This window comes from Lactuca serriola, chromosome 5 (assembly GCF_051521515.1).
Source record: "Lactuca serriola cultivar US96UC23 chromosome 5, Lser_US96UC23_V15, whole genome shotgun sequence".
NCBI classification, from domain to species: Eukaryota; Viridiplantae; Streptophyta; class Magnoliopsida; order Asterales; family Asteraceae; genus Lactuca; species Lactuca serriola.
This window is the reverse complement of record NC_136412.1, coordinates 197,590,338-197,613,784: the sequence shown is the minus strand read 5'-3', so window position 1 is coordinate 197,613,784 and position 23,447 is coordinate 197,590,338.

Below are 23,447 nucleotides of genomic sequence, written 5' to 3'. Positions count from 1 at the left end.
CGTTCTAGTAATAGTTATAGTATCTTCTTAAACTACCCATATGGTAGCTTACTAGTAATGTAACTGGTACGTATGAGCATGGAAGTATACGCTTGCTACCCAAGGGTACTAAATGAACTGGAAGAACCTTTATGACTATATATCTACACATGATATATAACTAATATTTAAATGACCTTCGGACGGGTACCCGATATCCTACCAGACCACATCTCAACGGCGAAAAGGAAATAGGGATGGCAGGCCTTCCTAAGACTTTTAAACATTGCTTATATAACTATACATACATAGACATGCAATTGATAATAAGTATAAAAGAGTTTAAGTACAAGTATTTGATAAATAAAAGAGTTTGTAAAACAGTTTGAAGCAATACAGTTTGATAAACAGTTTGAACAGTAAGAAAAACATCTGGTTTTGTAGTTATTAATGACATGTGATTGATGTAATAACTATAAGTATTTAACTTTTATTCCCCCCCCCCCATAAATCATTTAAAAACATTTAAATCATTGATTAAGAGGTATGAACTCACTTGTAATCAGTGGTACGGATGTACTGAAGGCGTAGGATTGCTAGGTGTCAAGTGAAGTTTTGAACACACTCTATGATCCTAGTTAACATATAATATCACATATATGTATACAATTAGCCTTTAAACAACTAATAAACAAAGTTAAGACACCATAGGACATGCTAAACACCTTATACAAGTCTTATAAGTCACAAGGCTTGGATCTAAGTGTTGTAGGGAAAGGCTAGTGTGTTTAGGGTTCAAGGAACACTCCCTTAAGGAGTTTACGGTTTTATGGTCACTAGAAAAAGGGTTTACGGCCGTAAACCCTTGGGTTTACGATCGTAAGCTCACCCCTTTGTGACCATTTGATGTTTGAAGCTTTTTAAGCCAATCCAAGCATTCCTACTTCATGTTTAAGCCTTAGGAAGTGTTATGTGGCATCAAAACACACCTAAATAGAGTTTACGGTCTATGGACCATTTCTCCATGAGTTTACTACCTTAAAATCATGAGTTTACTACCCTAAACTCATAAGTTTATGGTATTTGGGGTTTTCAAGTCCTTAGCTCAATCATGACAATAGTCTAGGTTAGATTTAGAAATAAGGAATAACCATGGGACTTTTATACACCTTTTGGGGTGTTCACGATTTTGGTGCTTTTTGTGTGATAAACCCATCAAGGATGAATCTAGACAAAGTCCCTAAGGCATTGTGAAGCATCTAGGCACCCTAAGGCACCACTTTGCACCTAATCTTGGTGTTTACGGTTTTGGGAGCTCCCAAAACCATGAACATCTTTATCTTGGTGTTATTAGGACTTTTCTTTGATGCTAACATGTAATACAAGCTTAATAAGACTCATGGATGGAAGTACTTACTATAAGGAAACTTGAATTGAGCTAAAAGTCCAAGAACACTTTGTGTGTGTTGTTGGTGTTCTTGGTGTTTTTGGAAATCTAATCAAAACACAAAAATGGATGGATGAAAAGATGTACAATCACTACATTAAGTGATATACTAACTTGAAAGGGCTAGAAACACTTACTAGATTGAAGATATTGAACAAAAACTTGGATGATACTTGAGAGAGTTTGGAGTTTACTCTTTTAGGGTGGAAATGAGAAGTGTGGTCATTTGGGGATTAAACTCATGTTTAAGCTGAGTTTACGTTTTTGGGAAGATTTTTCGGCCCAAACATAAAAGTTTGGCCGTGAACTTCTAAGACACGAGGTGTTTGCGGCTTTGAAATTTCAAGACTCGAGACGACACTTCCTTTCACCCGTTCGTTTAAAGAATAATATTAAAAAAATCAAATGAACCTTAAATTTGCTAAAAATAAGTAATAATGTAACTGACTTATAAATCAAAGTGATTGACTTTTAGGGTTTGACCGAACGAAAATTTCGAGTTGTCACATCATCCCCCTGTTAAAGGGAATTTCGTCCCGAAATTAGAATTTAGGTTAGGAAGTAGGCATGAATTATCAAGTCATGAGGTGGGAAAACCTCTAAATCGATTGGTTCTCGTGCTTATAAGTGAATTCGGGTCCTTCGTTGGTATCCCAATGAACCTTCACTAAAGGGAGGCGGCGCTGCTTCGTCCGCTTGACCTCTCGGTCGGGGGTCACTACGGTTCTTTCACGAAGGCGAGGATCTTGTTAATCTCGATCTCGTTGAGTGGGATTACGAGAGTCCTGACGGAAAGGTACGGTTTCAAGATCGGGACATGAAAGATAAAATGTACGTTACTGAGTTTGTGGAGTGGATCTAGTCTGCGAGATACAGGACCGATTCTGGTAAGAATCTCGGAGGTCCTGACTATCTTGGATTAAGCGTTTCACGCGATACGAAGCGTATTAATCCATTCCTAGAGTGAGTTTTCCTAAAGAACTTGGTCTCTCACTTAGGATTTCCAAGGTTTCGTTTTCCTTCTTAACTTCCCAATCAAAGGCCACCCTCTGCTGGGTCAAAGTCGTACGGGTTTCTGTAATATGCGAGGAGTTCTGGATGAACTATTACAATAGGTCTGTAAGACCTAGTATTTGGCGAATTTCTGTCGGCGTCTTCGATGCCAACCAATTCCCAGCGGTTTTGGATAAATGGACAGAGTAATCAAGGATTTCCACATCACTAATAGTGTGCCTTTGGAATTTGACTCTCCAATTCCAAAACCAGCATTTTAGAGAATTTCACGAACAGTTTCTCTGAGGGTAATGTTTCTGTGGGTTCCTTCTTACTACGAGGGTAGATAAGTAAGTCGTTACATGGAGAATGACGAACTGATCCAAGTAAGAAAGATGGACCCTATTCATTAAACTCATGAATGCTTCGGGCGTATTGGTCCTATTCGAGGGGTATCACTATGGACTCGAAGTGTCCACATCGAGTTCGGAAGGTAGTCTTTGAGAAATCCTTCGCTAACACTCGAAACTGCTAATATTCGGATCTCGGTCCATTTCTGAAAAGTAACTCGTTCCTTGCGTTTGCTCAACCGATTCATCTATGCGAGGCAGAGGTAATGATTTCTAATGAAATTCTTGACTGAGTCCTCGATAGCCGAGGTACATATGATGCCATCCGTCAACTTCTGGAAGAATAAGACCGGAGCTCTCCAGGGTGAGAAGCCTGGTCTCCTGATTCTATTGTTGTGTAGTTCGCTAAGTTGTCCGGACTGTTCTTGTATCTCCGTAGGTGTTTAGACTGTAGGGCGATCTAGTTACACGAGTCATACTGGGTTCTAAGTTTGTTCGCATGGCAATGCGATTACTCGTAGTCTTGGGCAGTTCTTTGTCCTGAAGTTTATATTAGAATTCATACATGGTTCAACGATCACCATCTCGTGTATACGAGTTGTATATAATTAAGGTTGAAAAGATAGTCGAATTACTTATTCTTCTTTAAGCTCACATCCTGTCGAGGAAAAAGAAGTTAAAGTGGAATCATCAATTCTAAACCTGTAGAACCTTGATTATATATCACCCCTATGTATACATTCTTCAGCGACAAATCAACCGTATGGATCTTTGGATTGAACTTGACGTACTGTATGAGTGGTACTTCAGGGATTTCTTCGGAAAGGAAAAGAACTATGAGGTACTCCAAGCATGAGTACTTCGGTGTTCTGATATGACGGCTTCGCCGGAAAGGCGATTTCGAAGAAAGAAATGTACGTATGAAACTGGTTTCATGCGGATCAAAGTGAATCTAGTTGTATGATAATGTCGGAATCATAAGGAAAATTTAAGACATTAGATTTGAACATAAGGCGTTACAGACAAAACACAACCGTGCAACCATCAAAAGAGTTACAGTACTTTAGACTTAATACCAGACTATTGCTGTGAATAAGGTATACTACCAAAGACAAGTATACGCAGCACGAGCATCCCCATACTGACAGGATCCCGCAAAAGATAAGACTCTAGTTGAACTAGTTTTAACCATGTTTCAAAAACATACAAAATACTAATGATTGGAAGGTAACCTATACTATAGTAGGGTCCTTAATTGCCTCTTTCCATTCTGAGGTCAAACTCCTCTGGATTCGCCGTTGTTCTTCTCTGCTGGACAGTCCCTCTTGAATTGTCCCATGACGCCACATAGATGGCATATCCGAGAGGTTTGGACATTGGTGGTTGAAGTGATGTGTCGGATCTGGGTCCTACAGCAGCTGGTAGTATGTCCATTCTTGTTGCACTTAAAACAGTGTAACAGACGGCAACTACCCAGATGATGAAAGCTACACTCATAGCATTTCGGTAGGTTTCCGGCATATTGCCTGGCTGGTGTAGGGACAAATGGGACACCAGAAGGATTGGTAGTAGGAGGTACATATGTCGTAGCTATGAAGGTCGTTACCGGTGGTTGCTTCTTGTGCGCTCCTCGAAGCGATTTGTCCTTCTTTTTAGCCCAAAACTTCCGTTTGTTACTCTTGGTCTTGGAACTCGGAGCATCGTGGTAGTTTGTTGCTCATTGAGGTACTTGATTGTTACCTGGATTAGAACTGTTGTTAACAATCCTACTAACATTCGCGTTGTTAGCGCTAAGGTGGGTCAGAATAGTTGACACGGCAGCCGAAACTGCAGCTTGATAGGTAGCCGCATCAATCTGAAGAGTCTGTGCTTGGTTGATGGGTTGATCGTTTTTCTTTGGCGACATGATTCTGTTTCACGGAAAGAAAACGATTTTGTGAGCCAGCATGGTTGAACCTAGACGTAGTTCGACTGCTCAAGTAAAGAGTAAGAGTATGTTCTCGAAAGTTTGACCTACATCCCTATGATGCAATCCTAGTACTGAGTGGAAGTAAGTTCGTAAAATGGTCTCAAGACATTTGTCGTTCAAGCCGAGGTATCGTTGGTTGGTGAATAACATGATCCAACCACTAAAGAGACTTGGAAATGTCTCCGGAGCTAAATTGCTATAGTCCAATGACTTGACTAAAGCATGTTTCAGGCATACTCACATGAAAGTATGATGACAATATTTGAATAAAGAAAATGACACAGAAGTTAGCCGACTGTCAATATCCTTGATATTCATGACGTAAAAGTTCGGGAAAATGACCTTGTAACAGGTCTTACTGATATGTTTTGGCCATAAGAACATTCCTATGTGCACATACAAACCCTAATGCTTGGATCTAGGTTTCTCTAATTGAACATGCAATGTATCCAAGTCTTTGATTGATAGATCTAATGAAAACATTCATATAATAGCACATGAAATCAGATCTAAATGATTACCTTGAATTGCTTGCTTGAATCTTCTTGTCCTTGGAGCTTAGAGTCACAAATGTCACTCCTCTAATGGCTTACAAACACCAACATAGCAAGAGGATGATTAGAGAGAGTGAGAGAGAGAGAGGGAAGGGCAAGAAATCAGCCAGGGTTTCCTCAAAGGCCAGTGTCACGATTTCCTTGACCCCATGGGTCTATTTATACTAGTGAGCCTCCTAGGGTTTCACCCTTAAACCCTAATTTGATAACTTAGGCCCTAAGCAATCCAATATCCCTAATGATAAGCCTTGGACGATTTCTAGGTCCTTCCAAACCCCAAAACCGTCCACTCCTTATCCATAAGGGATTATAGCCCAAAGTACAACTATCATACAATTAACAGTTTATGCCCATTTATTCAATTAATCTCTTTAAGTCACCAAATTAATTCCTAATTAATTTATGACTTATATTAATCAAATAACAATATTATTATTCCTTATATTATCCTCATAATATATTAATAATATTTCTTCTCTCATTATAAATCATCCTATCAAGTTGCTATGGTGAAGGCAACCCAAAAGGACCATGCTTAATCGGGTCAAGTACTTCCCAAATATAGTTGCATACTTAGACACTATTCCAACAGTCTCCCACTTGGATAAGTCGAGTAACTATATATACCGATTAGCAATCGTGGCTCTCAAAGACGCTGTCAAACTCTGATCTTATCAATTTTGTCCTTTAGATAAGGGATTGTACAGTCCTCTGTTCAGATATCATGCGGACAATTCTATGGAACCAATTGTCCAGCAGTTGGTTTCTCGATCTCAGATTTATTCGACATAGAACTTAATCGAACACATCAACTTAGTTCTGACCGGGACCGGCACATAAGTCAAATCAAATCATCGAGCGGCCGAGATATCGCTTTTGCCCTCTTAGGATAAAAGTAACAGATAAACTTCGACTTATATGCATTTACTTATTCATTAATCAATTATATACAACAATGTGTTTTATAACATCAATTTACTGATGCGGTCTCGCATTATCAATGTACAACCAACTAACAAATAACAAACCATATATCTAGGTTTTAAGACCATATGATATTATCATCTTGCGATCAACCTTTTCGTCAAATTCCATAAGGTGATTCCAGCAAGCGCGGGTTTGTTCCAATGCTCAAAACCAGTTCATAAGCACTCATGAACGTTGCAGAAAAATTTTGCTATGTCTAATACCATTTAGACAATCTACACACCAATTCATGACAATCTTCATTCATACCTACTTCCAACATATGAACGATTGTGGATTGTTTGAATAATTTGATTATTCCAAATAAACTTAATTATTCAGGAAGTCAAAACATGCAAAGTGAAACAATAGTTAAACATTTAACATAAGATAGTAACTTTACTTATAAATAATACTCATTTATTTATTCATCAAATGTTAAATCACATATATCTATTATAAGTTTCAAAAACTATCTAATCTAATCTAATATCATCTCTCAGCCCAATACTCCTAGCATGCTGCAAATGCTTAACCCTACTCGGTCCCTTCGTAAGCGGATCTGCTGGGTTATCTTCTAATGACATCCTCCTCAGAACGTGGTGTCCTTCTTCTACTCGATGTCTAATGAAATGATATTTTCTATCGATATGACGAGATCTACCATGATCCCTAGGTTCCTTGGTCAAGGCAACCGCTCCTTCATTATCACATAAAATCTCCATAGGCTCCTTTATGGCAGGCACAACTCCAAGATCACCAATGAAGTTCTTTAACCATATTGCCTCCTTCGACGCTTCGCTTTCTGCAATGTACTCTGATTCACACGTTGAATCAGCTACGGTTTCCTGCTTGGAACTCTTCCAAGTTACTGCTGCTCCATTAAGAGTAAAGACCCAGCCTGATTGCGAACGGTAGTTGTCCCTGTCGGTCTGAAAACTGGCGTCACTATACCCTCGCACCTTCAAGTCATCACTCCCCCCGAGGACTAAAAACCATTCATTAGTCCTCCGAAGGTACTTAAGGATATTCTTGACCGCAATCCAATCGGCTCTGCCAGGGTTCCCTTGATATCTACTAACCATGCACAAAGCAAAGGCTACATCAGGGCGAGTACAAGTCATAACATACATGATTGAGCCAACTACGGAAGCGTATGGTATTCAGCTCATCTCTGCTATCTCAGCTTCGGTACTCGGACTTTGAGTCTTACTCAACTTGGCATTACTTTGTATCGGTAATTAACCTTTCTTCGAATTTTCCATACCAAAACGTTTTAGTACTTTATCTAAGTAAGTGTTCTGACTAAGTCCTATTAGTCTCTTACTTCTTTCTCTCATTATCCTTATTCCCAAAATATAGGAAGCCTCTCCGAGGTCCTTCATAGAGAAGCACTTCCCGAGCCAGGACTTAACCTCCTGCAGAGTCGGGATGTCGTTTCCTATGAGCAGTATGTCATCGACATACAGAACGAGAAAGCTAACTATGCTCCCACTGGCTTTGACATATACATATGAATCATCTTCGCTTCGTACAAATCCAAACTCTTTGACTTTCTCATCGAAGCAAAGATTCCATCTGCGATACGCTTGCTTAAGTCCATAAATGGACTTCTCAAGCTTACACACTCTATTTGGATGCTTCGGATCAACAAAACCCTTTGGCTGAGCCATGTAAACATCCTCAGCCAACTTCCCGTTAAGGAAAGCGGTCTTGACATCCATTTGCCAAATCTCATAATCATGAAATGCGGCAATAGCTAGCATTACTCTAATAGATTTTATCTTTGCAGCTGGTGAGAAGGTCTCATCATAGTCAACTCCGGGAGTTTGAGTAAAGCCCTTCACAACCAATCGAGCCATATATGTGTGTATGTTTCCATCCACGTCGGTCTTCTTCTTGAATATCCATTTGCACCCAACGGTCTTACATCCGGGCACATTATCAACCAAATTCCAAACATTGTTGTCATACATGGTTTGGATCTCGCTGTCCATTGCCTCTTTCCATATTGCAGACTCCGGGCCTGCCATGGCTTCCTTAAAGCTATTAGGTTCATCTAGATTTATTAGTGTACCATCACTAATATACGTGTCCCCTTCGGTAGTAATATGAAAACCATAAAACTGGGGTTGAACTCTAACTCTTTCAGAACGTCTAAGAGGTAAGGACCGGTCAATAGGTTCAACCGGAGTTTCCTTCTCAGGTTGATTGCCAACGGTTGAGGTTCCTTCATCAATCGATTCTTGAATCTCCTCAAGCTTGATTTGCCTCCCACTGTCTCCTTGGCTTATGAGTTATCACTCTAGGAAAACCCCTCTCCTTGCAACGAAGACAACATTGTCACTCAGTCTATAGAAGAGATATCCAAAGGATTTCTGTGTGTAGACGATGAAAATACATCGCTTACTACGAGGTTCGAGTTTGTCGTGAGTATCTCGTCTTACAAAAACCTCGCAACCCCAAACCTTGATATGTGCTAACGAGGGAGCTTTCCCTGTCCACATCTCGTGAGGTGTTTTGGCAACCTTCTAAGGCATACCCCCAGAATGAGATAGATAGTGAAACACGAGTCATCATAGAACGAACCATGTCTAACAAAGTTCGATTACGCCTTTCTGCCACACCATTCAATTATGGTGTCCTAGGTGGCGTCAATTGCGAAACTATTCCGCAATCTTTGAGATAGTCATGGAATTCAAGACTTAGGTACTCTCCTCCTCGATCGGATCGAAGCATCTTGATTTTTCTGCCCGATTGATTCTCCACTTCATTTTTCAATTCTTTGAACCTTTCAAACATTTCTTACTTTTTCTTGATTAAGTAAATATACCCATATCTACTATAGTCATCGGTAAAAGTCACATAGAAGCGGTTCCCATCCTTTGTGGTTGATCTAAAGGGTCCACACACAACGGTATGTATGAGGTCCAATAAACCCTCACCCCTTTCACATGTGCCAGTGAAGGGTGACTTGGTCATCTTTCCAAGTAAACAAGATTCGCATGTGTCATCTTCCCTAAGGTCGAATGACTCCAACACTCCATCCTTTTGGAGTTGGGCTATGCGCTTCTTGTTGACATGTCCAAGACGATAATGCCACAAGGATGCTCTATCCATACTATTGGAAGAATCCATGCATAAAACATCATTTCCTAGGTTATCTACAATCATAATAGTTTCATAAATTCCATTACATGGCATTGCTTCAAAATATAAGACACCATTTAGATAAGCATAAATAGAACCATTCTCATTATTAAAATAAAATCTAAGTACTTGTCTAAACAAACCATGAAACGAAATGATGTTTCTTGCCATTTTTGGCGAGTAGCAACAATTATCCAAATCTAAACATAATCTATTATTAAGCACTAGAGAATACACTCCAATCGATTATTGAATCTCCTCAAGCTTGATTTGCCTCCCACTGTCTCCTTGGCTTATGAGTTATCACTCTAGGAAAACCCCTCTCCTCGCAACGAAGACAACATTGTCACTCAGTCTATAGAAGAGATATCCAAAGGATTTCTGTGTGTAGACGATGAAAATACATCGCTTACTACGAGGTTCGAGTTTTTCGTGAGTATCTCGTCTTACAAAAACCTCGCAACCCCAAACCTTGATATGTGCTAACGAGGGAGCTTTCCCTGTCCACATCTCATGAGGTGTTTTGGCAACCTTCTAAGGCATACCCCCAGAATGAGATAGATAGTGAAACACGAGTCATCATAGAACGAACCATGTCTAACAAAGTTCAATTACGCCTTTCTGCCACACCATTCAATTATGGTGTCCTAGGTGGCGTCAATTGCGAAACTATTCCGCATTCTTTGAGATAGTCATGGAATTCAAGACTTAGGTACTCTCCTCCTCGATCGGATCGAAGCATCTTGATTTTTCTGCCCGATTGATTCTCCACTTCATTTTTTAATTCTTTGAACCTTTCAAACATTTCTTACTTTTTCTTGATTAAGTAAATATACCCATATCTACTATAGTCATCGGTAAAAGTCACATAGAAGCGGTTCCCATCCTTTGTGGTTGATCTAAAGGGTCCACACACATCGGTATGTATGAGGTCCAATAAACCCTCACCCCTTTCACATGTGCCAGTGAAGGGTGACTTGGTCATCTTTCCAAGTAAACAAGATTCGCATGTGTCATCTTCCCTAAGGTCGAATGACTCCAACACTCCATCCTTTTGGAGTTGGGCTATGCGCTTCTTGTTGACATGTCCAAGACGATAATGCCACAAGGATGCTCTATCCATAATATTGGAAGAATCCATGCATAAAACATCATTTCCTAGGTTATCTACAATCATAATAGTTTCATAAATTCCATTACATGGCATTGCTTCAAAATATAAGACACCATTTAGATAAGCATAAATAGAACCATTCTCATTATTAAAATAAACTCTAAGTACTTGTCTAAACAAACCATGAAACGAAATGATATTTCTTGCCATTTTTGGCGAGTAGCAACAATTATCCAAATCTAAACATAATCTATTACTAAGCACTAGAGAATACACTCCAATCTTGGTCACAGGCGACGATCTTCTGTTCCCCATGATTAGATTTATTATTCCACGCTCCACATCCCTATTTCTTCTTAGTCCCTGCAATTCAGAACAAATATGGTAACCACACCCGGTATCGAGGACCCAAGAAATAGCATGAGATGAATCATTAGATTTAATTGTGTAAATACCTGCAAAAGATGGCTTGATCTTTCCTTCCTTGATAACTTGCAGGTATTCTGGGCAGCTTCTCTTCCAATGCCCTATTTTGTGGCAATGGTGGCACTCTGCCTCCTTTGGGTTAGAGTTGGACTTAGCGGGATCAACTTTGGTCCCACTAGAAGAGAAACCATCCCGGGACTTTCCCTTGCGGTGGTTCTTAGACTGAGCCTTCCTCTTCTTGCCCCTTCCATGCCCAATAGTCAAAACAAAAGCAGCGGGTGGATTGGGAGTTGGTGCAACAGACTTGTCGTTGAGGTTGCTCTCAGCAACCCATAGGAGACCTTGGAGCTTACTTAGGATGACCTCTTCCTTGTTCATGTGGTAGGTCATCCTAAATTGGTTGTAACATGGAGGCAAGGAATGAAGTACCATGTCGATAGCTAAATCTTCCAGAAAGTCGACATTCAACTTGTGAAGACAATCGACATACCTTTGCATATTTTGCAAGTGTACGGTTAGAGATTCTCCATGTCCCATTTTAGCAGAGATCATGTTAGTGAAGATCTCGTAACGCTCCTGCCTCGCGTTCTGATGATATCTCTCTAATAAGTCTTGATGCATTTCGTACGGATACATGTCCTCGTAGGACTTTTGGAATTCGGAGTTCATAGTGGCTATCATGATGCAATGAACCTTCGTTGCATCACGCTCATGAGTTTCAAAAGCGGTGATTTCAGCCGGAGTAGCAATTTCTGGATTGATCTTCTCGAGCTTTTCGTCGAGGACATACTCCTTGTCCTCGTAGCGAGCAATCGTGCGAATGTATCTTATCCATTCGCCAAAGTTCGTTCCATCGAAAGTCACCTTTTGGCAAAGGCTCATCAATGTGAATGAACTAGCAACAGCATTGTTCGCGTTCGACATCTACAAATAGAAAGGACAAAGATTGATTAGAATTTTGAATCCCTAATGATCACCCAATAAGAAAATTAGGGCTAGGATCCAACAACATTATTTACATATTAGAAAAGGGATGCCGTAATCCAACATGCAAACAATTTGACGGTAAGTGAATGACGATTCACTAATTCTCCACCATGAAAACATTACCTTTAGGTTTTAAACGCATTGAGAATTCCTAGGTTTCGATGAGATTCATTGAACTTTTCAATGGCATGTTTAAATCTCGATATGCCCCTCTCGTTTGTGACTGGGATACCGAGGATCACAAAGTGGGTGTGAATAACCATGCAAATCTACACAATGCCTTCATTGTAACAATCACCTATTCGATGTGCCGGTAAACCACACACGCTCCACCGAGCTATGATAAACAATGAATCACCCTTTGCCACCTTTTCTTAGAACCAATTAGTGTGCCGGTAAACCACACACGCTCCACTAACTTCTTAGCAAGGGTGCAAAGTGTAATTTCATGGGATTGCATCAATTCACTTTTCCTAAAGTAACTAGGATTGGGAATTTTGGAAAAACATGTAGTTACTTTGTATTTAATATTATACTTTTAACAAGGAGATAGAGTTGCCCTATCCTACCCGTTCGGCTAACGACCCTCCACCGATCAAGCAAGCGGTGGGTGTGAGTGTACACCCATTAAGCGCCATTTTATAGGCAGCAACCTTATACCCACCTTATAGACCGGCTTTGTGAATGAGGCCTACTAATGGTAAGCCTAGCATTTTAATTATACATATATATATATTAAGCTTGTAATCATATAAAGTATAGGGTTGAATTTTAAACTTGTAAAATTCTATAGTTTGAAATTTAAATTGTCCAAATTAAACTTTTAATCACAAAACTAAATTTCAAAACTTGAGGATTAGTTTTGACTTTTCAAAACACAAGGTATCAAATAACAAATAATTTAAATTAACCATTTAATTTCACAATTATCCATATTTGATGTTTCTTGCAAAACAATTTACCAATTTAATTAAAATAATTAATCAATTATCACATAAGGAAATTATTATTCAATTAGTTGGTGATTATCTTGAATTAGGTCAAGAATATACTCAAATATATGTTAAAATCGGATTTATATTGACCTATTAAGATAAAGGCAAGCTCCATAAGATAAACAGCAAGAAAAACCCGAAATTAGCTCTTCCTGACGCTCGAACTCGCCGAGTACCACAATGGACTCGCCGAGTTGAGGCCTACTCGCCGAGTCCACTATGGAACTCGCCGAGTTCATCATGCAGATGGACAAAAAATCAAATCTTGCAATTAACAATCAAGCAACCAATGCATCAATTCAATAGAAACCAATCAAGGCTCTGATACCACTGATGGGTTTTGGCCATAAGAACATTCCTATGTGCACATACAAACCCTAATGCCTGGATCTAGGTTTATCTAATTGAACATGCAATGTATCCAAGTCTTTGATTGATAGATCTAATGAAAACATTCATATAATAGCACATGAAATCAGATCTAAAAGATTACCTTGAATTGCTTGCTTGAATCTTCTTGTCCTTGGAGCTTAGAGTCACAAATGTCACTCCTCTAATGGCTTACAAACACCAAATTAGCAAGAGGATGATTAGAGAGAGAGAGGGAAGGGCAAGAAATCGGCCAGGGTTTCCTCAAAGGCCAGTGTCACGATTTCCTTGACCCTATGGGTCTATTTATACTAGTGAGCCTCCTAGGGTTTCACCCTTAAACCCTAATTTGATAACTTAGGCCCTAAGCAATCCAATATCCCTAATGATAAGCCTTGGACAATTTCTAGGTCCTTCCAAACCCCAAAACCGTCCACCCCTTATCCATAAGGGATTATAGCCCAAAGTACAACTATCATACAATTAACAGTTTATGCCCCTTTATTCAATTAATCTCTTTAAGTCACCAAATTAATTCCTAATTAATTTATGACTTATATTAATCAAATAACAATATTATTATTCCTTATATTATCATCATAATATATTAATAATATTTCTTCTCTCATTATAAATCATCCTATCAAGTTGCTATGGTGAAGGCAACCCAAAAGGACCATGCTCAATCGGGTCAAGTACATACCAAATATAGTTGCAGCCTTAGACACTATTCCAACACTTACATCATATCCAGAGAAGATAGTCCTTGACAGCATAAAGACCTACCCAAAAGTACTTACAGTACAAGATAGTTTCATAGAAAATGCCACATAGGGCATAGACAGAAAATGATTTCCTTTTTAACAAGGAAAATAAAGTAAAGCATCTACTACTGGTGACGGTCATCCCTCTGCTGAACTCTCAGTTCAGCAAGTTAACGTTCAACATCAAGTAGGTGTCTTTTGTACACCCTCTAGCGTACTCGGAGTTCTATGACTTCGGCTCGTGATTCAGCCAGTGCTTGAAGCAGGGCTTCGTGGTCTCTTTCAGATCTCTCACGAGCATTTTCTAGACGAATGGTGCGAAGGGTATGCATTCTCGCATCGGCAACAAATTCTGTGATCTGGTGTAGGGCTGTCCTGCCTTGAATCTCATTTCGGGCCACTTTGCCGACCAAGATTGGCAAGATTCTATCTGCTGAGCCCCCATTGCTTAGGTCATAAAAGCTTCTGTCACCATCAAATGGCATGGGTTGATCTTGTCCTTGGCTCCATGTTTCCAAACTTTCCTCCCATGGAGGCATCGGGCCATGAAAAGCCAGACAAGTGTTAGGAATTGGAACAGGAGCTACCTGGGGTAGGTTCTCAACCTCGGGTTCGGAGTTAGCACTGTCCGAAAGGTCTTCATCATGGTGATCATTCATAGGGATAGGATGATCATTCTCTGGTTCTCCTCCAAACCATCCAGCAATGACTTCGTTCGGAAGGTACTGGTTGCCGTCGGGATGGAGTCCAGCCATGTTATCTACGCGAGAATTGGGGTAAGAAAATAATTATTAGAAGAATTATCTAGCTAATTATTTAGAAAGTCTTCATTAGTTACATCACTATTTGTGAAGTGCATACCAGTTATATGTAATCGAAACAGGATAGACCTTCGAATAAGTGACCTTAACTCCAAATTCACAAAGAATAGGGGTAAAGCAAAATCTTCACAGATTCTAAGTCTATAACATCCTAGTTACATATAACTTTAGTGTATCCACTTAGCAACTATCAACTTAGTAATGAAGATCCCGTTTTAGTTCTCAAGTATAAAGTACTTATAGTAACACCAAATACCCCTATAGTATTTTAAGTTTAATGTTATGTTCTAATGTTCTCATTGTGGTATTGTTGGTAAGATTTTAGACTTGTTGCAACCACACAACTATACTTAGGCACATGCTAGTCAACCCTCGGATAATATAGTTGATCAGGCTATATCTTCCAAGTTTTGACTATATGTCTCTAAGTCCACCTGTGTTACCCAACAATCGTAATTCTTTTGTACTGTCCAAGTGACCCTGATTTTAGTATGAATGTAGGCACGTATACTAAATTAAATATTCTATTATTTAAAAGTATAAACTCTTGGTCAGAGTATTTTTAATCCCATTGTATTTATAGTCTGTATATCTTTTATTGGTTGATATACTTAATTCACTATAAATAATGCTCTGATACCAATCTGTCACACCGCAAAACCATGAACGGCGGAAACGTTTTGGGGCAGAGGACATCATGTACAGTATCACAACAATGAAAAGTAGTAAACAAGAAACAACATCATCAATTGCATTAATAATATAATTTTAATACAAGTGTGTTCTGTCAACTTATAATAGACACTAAAGTATAATCAAAATGAAAGATGAGTCTTGATCAAGCTCCATCTTCTCTAAACCTTGCATCGGTACCTGTCTATCATTGAACTGAGGATACAAGTTATTTTGAAAGGGAGTATCAGATTTAAAGCTGGTGAGATCATAAGTATTAGTGTGTCTTAATTTGTAAAACTTGTAATGAAAGACTTGAAATTGTTTTGAAAGGAAACTTGTATAAGTATGAAATTATTTAAAGAACAACTATAAACGTTTGAAAAACCCTAGAAATCCCTATGATTCCTACTATTGTAAAAGGGAGTCTTCTACCAAGACCTAACTGTTCTGAATGTAGCCTTCTACCAAGACCTAACTGCTCTGAATGTAGCCTTCTACCAAGACCCGACTGTTCTGAATGTAGCCTTCTACCAAGAGCTAACTGCTCTGAATGTAGCCTTCTACCAAGATCCGACTACTCTGAATGTAGCCTTCTACTAAGACACGACTATGCTACTATTATTATTATTATAAGAAATTGTATCCTTTGGTACTAGGATACTCAAATATAATTCACCTTATCGGTTATGTGAATGAGTCACAAGATAAAGGTAATAATATAAATAACCTAAGTATTACCCTTTGGTACTAGAGTAACTAACAATGTTAACTTAAGACATATGTTCTCACACCCCCGAACCAGACGGCGGAAACGTCTGGGGGCTGTTGTGACTCAATTGAATACCATCACAATGAATATACGTGAAACATAACATCATTCATCACCAACATTTGAATATTACAACTGATAGTGTTTACATCCATTACATTGTTCCAAAATATTACATGTCCAAAAATAAATTGTTCGTTGCTAATTAAACAACCGCAAAACATCATAGAGTACAATTCTTTCTTCACTTTATCTGTTACCTGAGAATACAAGTATTTTGAAAAACGTCAACATATGAAATGTTGGTGAGTTCATAAGTAATGTTTGAAATCCAACGTGTTGTAATGTTTTGAAAACCACCAGAAAATCCGATATTTTCTGAAAATAGTATAGTGAAAAAAAAAGTGTGAAGATCCGTAAGTATGCTTGTTTGTTTTCTATAGGTGTAAGCGTACGATTTGTAAAACTCGGTATGTAGTTCGTAGGTGTATTAATTGAAAACCCTAGGAAAACCCGACGTTTTCCTATCACTTTGCTTTAATTAGTTTATGTATTGTTATTTCGTTATGATAGAGGTATTAGTTGAGCTCTGGAGGCGTTGGATAAACAGTGGGTTGTGAATTGTTGTAACGTACGTTAATGAAAATGACCAGTTGACAACCGTACAAATGATCCCTTAGGCGTCGCTCGCACTTATTCACATAACCCAACCCCCCGGACTCATGTAGCCCCACGACCAAGGGGAAAAAGAAGGTGCGAAGCCCCCGATAATTCCCTACGTCGTTCAAGGCTATAGTGAATGCGAAGGGCCCTTAGCCCAACTCGCATTGGAGAAATCCCGACTTCGCTAGCAGTATCGAAGGACCCTTGGGGACCAGCAGCACGTTTGCCATTAAAAGCCCTTTTACGCTGTGTTGGATCATGTAAGACCCAACAACTCGTAAGGTTGATGTCTTCGGGCCTAAAGATCAGGTCATTGGGCTAGCTAGGCCCAACAAACAAGATTTTACACTTTTGGGTCCAAAGATGGTGTATCGACGTCTGTGCACTCTCACGTGTGTATTGAATTCCCAAATTTTCCGTGTGTGAATCGAGTTGTCATCGTGTTAGTAGTTTCGGATTTGTTATTGATTCGAGACCGAATCAATTCGTTTGATAACGATTTTTGGTGCTGTTGTGTATTGTAATTCGTCGGTAGTCGAGGTACTAGTACCGGGATTAGGGGAATCCACATTTGTTTCGTTCGATTAGGGGAATCCTAGTCCATAGTGAACTTGAACCAGGATTTCTAGGGTTTCCAACCCTTAATTGAACATATGAGATATATTTGAATAGGAATGGAGCATAGTATTCACTTAGAGTACAAGTTATCACACTAGGTGAATGATTGCATGAGAGTAGAATTTCCTAGCAAAAATGCTAGTTGTGACATCTGTAGATATACATTTACCTCCGTTGCTAATAGCTGGGCGTAGGTATAGTTAATCCCTTAAGATATTCCTGTAATGGTATCAACCGTTGACATCAGTGGATGTGCTTTTACTTCTGTAGCTAACAGAGATTCTAGGAATGGTTAATCCCGCAACGTATCCTTTGGTACTAGGATATTAAATCCAATCTATCTCGTCGATTATGTGATTGTATCACAGGGTAAAGATAAGAATGAGGATTATATAACATAATCTATACATATAAAATGTACTATTAACTCATCATATATTATCATGTAACGTATTCCTGTAAGTGTACTCATGTAAATGTACTGTGTGTACTAGCTGTAACATGTGTTCTCTCTCTATCTAGCAAGTATAGTAATGTATTATGTGTACTAGCTGTAATGTGTGTTCTCTCTCTATCTAGCAAGTATAGTAATGTATTGTGTGTCCTCTCTCTATCTAGCAAGTATAGACTCATGAATGAACTGACTCATTGTATGATATTGCGTTCTAGTAATAGTTCTAGTATCATCCTAAACTACCCATATGGTAGCTTACTAGTAATGTAACTGGTACGTATGAACAAGGAAGTATACCCTTGCTACCCAAGGGTACTGAATGAACTGGAGGAACCTTTATGACTATATATCTACACATGATATATAACTAATATTTAAATGGGGAAAATGACTTAGGAGGGTAACTAACTTTTATCCGTGTTCACATTTAGGCAACTTCTTCTTTTTTGTACATAATAAAGCAACTAACTTGTTTTAACTGTTTAAATTACACCAATATTACCGGCTAATACCTATTTTAACCGGTAACTCAAAGGGAAAATGACTTAGGAGGGTAACTACCTCTTATCTGTGTTCACATATTGGCAACTTCTTATTTTTTGTACATAAGAAAGCAACTAACTTGTTTTAACTGTGTAACATCCCAAAAATCATGACCAAAAATTTTGTTTTTAATTTAATACTAAAACCATAATTGTCAAACCATTAATTTAATACTCCTGCATCGGGCCTCGCCCGGCATCAGGCCCCGCCTGGCATCAAGCCCCGCTCGGTATACATATTTGTCTCTCTTAGGCCCCACCTGTCTCCGAGCCCCGCCCGCTAAACACATACAATCATATAACATGCTAACACACTAAGAAACATACTCTACTGTATCCCTGTCCTAAGAAACATACTTTGCTAATAATGAGATACGAAACATCATCCGTACTCAGCTAGTGATGAGATACGGGACCTCACCCACACTCACATCTCTACCAGGCACATACAAGTATCACACAGACAACAAGTATAATCTAACATGCAAACATTCCTCGGGAACCCGCCCGACATCAGACCTTGGTCTGGAATAACATACTAGCATACAATGCCTAGGGTTAACCCCAGGTCTTCCTACTCATAGACTACATGGGCTGGCATTGTGGCCTTAGACCCATTCACATAGTGAGGAGACTTACCTTGCACTGCTGAAGCCCTGGCTGGAACTAGCTGAGTACGAACGAAGTTCTGTATCTCATTATTAGCAGAGTATGTTTCTTAGGACATGGGTACAGTAGAGTATGTTTCTTTTTGTGTTAGCATGTTATATGATTGTATGTGTTTAGCGGGCATGGCTCGGAGACAGGCAGGGCCTAAGAGAGACAGATATGTATACCGAACGGGGCTTGATGTCAGGCGGGGCCTGATGCCGGGCGAGGCCCGATGCAGGAGTATTAAATTAATGGTTTGACAATTATGGTTTTAGTATTAAATTAAAAACAAAATTTTTGGTCATGATTTTTGGGATGTTACACAGTTAAAACAAGTTAGTTGCTTTCTTATGTACAAAAAATAAGAAGTTGCCAATATGTGAACACGGATAAGAGGTAGTTACCCTCCTAAGTTATTTTCCCTTTGAGTTACCGGTTAAAACATGTATTAGCCGGTAATGTTGGTGTAATTTAAACAGTTAAAATAAGTTAGTTTCTTTATTATGTACAAAAAAGAAGAAGTTGTCAATATGTGAGCACGGATAAAAGGTAGTTACCCTCTTAAGTCATTATCCCTATTTAAATGACCTTCTGACGGGTACCCGGTATCCCACCAGACCACATCTCAACGGCGAAAAGGAAATAGGGCGGGCAGGCCTTCCTAAGCCTTTTAAACATTGCTTATATAACTATACATACTTAGACATGCAATTGATAATAAGTATAAAAGAGTTTAAGTACAAGTATTTGGTAAGTAAAAGAGTTTGTAAAACGGTTTGAAGCAATACAGTTTGAACAGTAAGAAAAACCTCTGGTTTTGTAGTTATTAATGACATGTGATTGATGTAATAACTATAAGTATTTAACTTGTATCCCCCCCACCCATAAAGCATTTAAAAACATTTAAATCATTGATTAAGGGGTATGAACTCACCTGTAGTAAGTGGTACGGATGTACTGAAGACGTAGGATTGCTAGGTGTCAAGTGAAGTCTTGAACACACTCTATGATCCTAGTTAACATATAATATCACATATATGTATACAATTAGCCTTTAAACAACTAATAAACAAAGTTAAGACACCCTAGGACATGCTAAACACCTTATACAAGTCTTATAAGTGACAATGGTTGTATCTAAGTGTTGTAGGGAAAGGCTAGTGTGTTTGGGGTTCAAGGAGCACTTCCTTAAGGAGTTTACGGTTTTATGGTCACTAGAAAAAGGGTTTACGGTCGTAAACCCTTGGGTTTACGGTCGTAAGCTCACCCCTTTGTGACAATTTGATGTTTGAAGCTTTCTAATCCAATCCAAGCATTCCTACTTCATGTTTAAGCCTTAAGAAGTGTTGTGTGGCATCAAAACACTCCTAAATGGAGTTTACGGTCTATGGACCATTTCTCCACGAGTTTACTACCTTAAACTCATGACTTTACTACCTTAAACTCATAAGTTTATGGTATTTGGGGTTTTCAAGTCCTTAGCTCAATCATGGCAATAATCTAAGTTAGATTTAGACATAAGGAATAACCATGGGACTTTTATGGGACTTTTATACACCTTTTGGGGTGTTTACGGTTTTGGGAGATCCCCAAACCGTAAACACATAAAAATGTAAGGTTTTGGTGCTTTTTAAGTGATAAACCCATCAAGGATGAATCTAGACAAGTCCCTAAGGCATTGTGAAGCATCTAGGTACCCTAAGGCACCACTTTGCACCTAATCTTGGTGTTAACGGTTTTGGGACCTCCCAAAACCGTGAACACCTTTATCTTGGTGTTCTTAGGAATTTTTTTTGATGCTAACATGTAATACAAGCTTAATAAGACTCAAGGATGGAAGTACTTACTATAAGGAAGCTTGAATTGAGCTAAAAGTCCAAGAACACTTAGTGTGTGTTCTTGGTGTGCTTGGTGTTTTTGGAAATCTAATCAAAACACAAAAATGGATGGATGAAAAGATGTACAATCACTAGATTAAGTGATATACTAACTTGAAAGGGCTAGAAACACTTACTAGATTGAAGATATTGAACAAAAACTTGGATGATACTTGAGAGAGTTTGGAGTTTACTCTTTTTGGGTGGAAATGAGAAGTGTGGTCATTTGGGGAGTAAACTCATGTTTAAGCATGAGTTTACGTTTTTGGGAAGATTTTTTGGCCCAAACATAAAAGTTTGGCTTTGAACTTCTAATACACGAGGTGTTTGCGGCTTTGAAATTTCAAGACTCGAGACGGAACTTCCTTTCACTTGTTCGTTTAAAGAATAATATTAAAAAAATCAAATGAACCTTAAATTTGCTAAAAATAAGTAATAATGTAATTGAATTATAAATTGAAGTGATTGACTTTTAGGGTTTGACCGAATGAAAATTTCGAGTTGTCACATATACTTTGTCACGAAAGGGCCGTTCGCCTCAATCTGCCAATCGGCGAAACTCTTGTCATTTATGGTGACAAATCCAGTACAAATTTACAAATCATCTCCTACGTCAAAGCACAAAAATATATTCGCAAGGAATATCATGCCTTTCTAGCGCACGTGGTAGACAAGAAACGAGAATCGAAGGACATTAAAGACATTCCGGAAGTCTACAACTTCCCTGACGTCTTCCCAGAAGATCTTCCAGGAGTCCCACCAGAACGCCAAGTCGAGTTTAGGATCGACTTAATTCCCGGAGCAACCCCAGTAGCAAAATCGTCGTACCGTCTAGCCCCAGCCGAGATGCAGGAACTGTCCAGTCAACTAAACAAGCTGATGAGCAAAGGCTTCATCAGACCGAGGTTCTCACCATGGGGAGCACCAGTCCTATTCGTAATGAAGAAGGACGGATCCTTGTGCATGTGCATCGATTACCAGGAGCTGAACAAACTCACGATCAAGAACCGATATCCCCTACCGCGCATAGACGATTTTTTCGATCAACTACAAAGAGCAAGCTACTTCTCAAAGATCGATCTAAGAATTGGTTATCACCAACTGCGAGTGCTAGAAGGAGACATCCCCAAAACGGCATTCCGAATATGCTATGGTCACTACGAGTTTGTAGTGATGCCCTTTGGATTGACAAATGCACCAGCGGTGCTCATGGACTTGATGAACCGAGTATGTCGTCCCTTCCTAGATAAATTTGTGATCGTGTTCATAGATGATATACTCATCTATTCAAGAAGCAAGGAAGAACACAGCCAACACCTCCGCCAAGTTTTGGAAACATTGAGGGCAGAGAAGCTATACGCAAAATTTTCAAAATGCGAGTTTTGGATTCGGGAAGTAGATTTCCTAGGTCACGTAGTAAGGAAAAAGGGGATACACGTGGATCCTTACAAGATCAAAGCAATAGAGAATTGGACGACTCTAAGGACACCAACGGAAATCCGACAATTCTTGGGACTCGCTGGGTATTACCGAAGGTTCATACAAAACTTCTAGAGGATTGCTAAGCCACTTACCACCCTAACTCAGAAGAGTGTGACCTTCGACTGGGGAGAAAAATAAGACATCGCATTTCAAAAACTAAAGCGAGCCTTATGTAGTGTGCCCATCTTAACCTTACCAGAAGGAACAGAAGACTTCATGGTCTATTGTGATGCGTCAAACCAAGAACTTGGGTGTGTTCTGATGTAGCGAGGGAAGGTCATCGCCTACGCCTCAAGACAACTAAAGATGCACGAAGTAAACTACACGACGCACGATCTCGAGCTAGGAGCAGTCATTTTCGCTCTAAAGATATGGAGGCACTATCTCTACAACACGAAATGTACAACCTTCACCGATCATAAAAGCCTCCAGCATATCCTCAACCAGAAGGAACTCAACATTAGACAAAGACGGTGGGTAGAACTACTAAACGATTACGAATGCGAAATTCGAAATCATTCCGGAAAGGCTAACGTGGTGGCTGATGCACTCAGCCGAAAGGAATACTCGGGCAGCCGAGTGAAGTCTCTAATTATGACAATCCATTCACACCTGTCCACGCAAATCAAGGAAGCCCAAATAGAAGCCTTAAAATCCGAAAATGTGACGGGGGAAGCCTTAAGGGGAATGGATAAGAATCTTGAAGTCAAGAATGATGGAGTTCGTTACTTCATGGATCGGATCTGGACACCGAAGTTTGGCGGATTTAGAGAAGTTGTCATGAACGAAGCCCATAAGACACGATACTCCATACATCCCGACTCCGATAAGA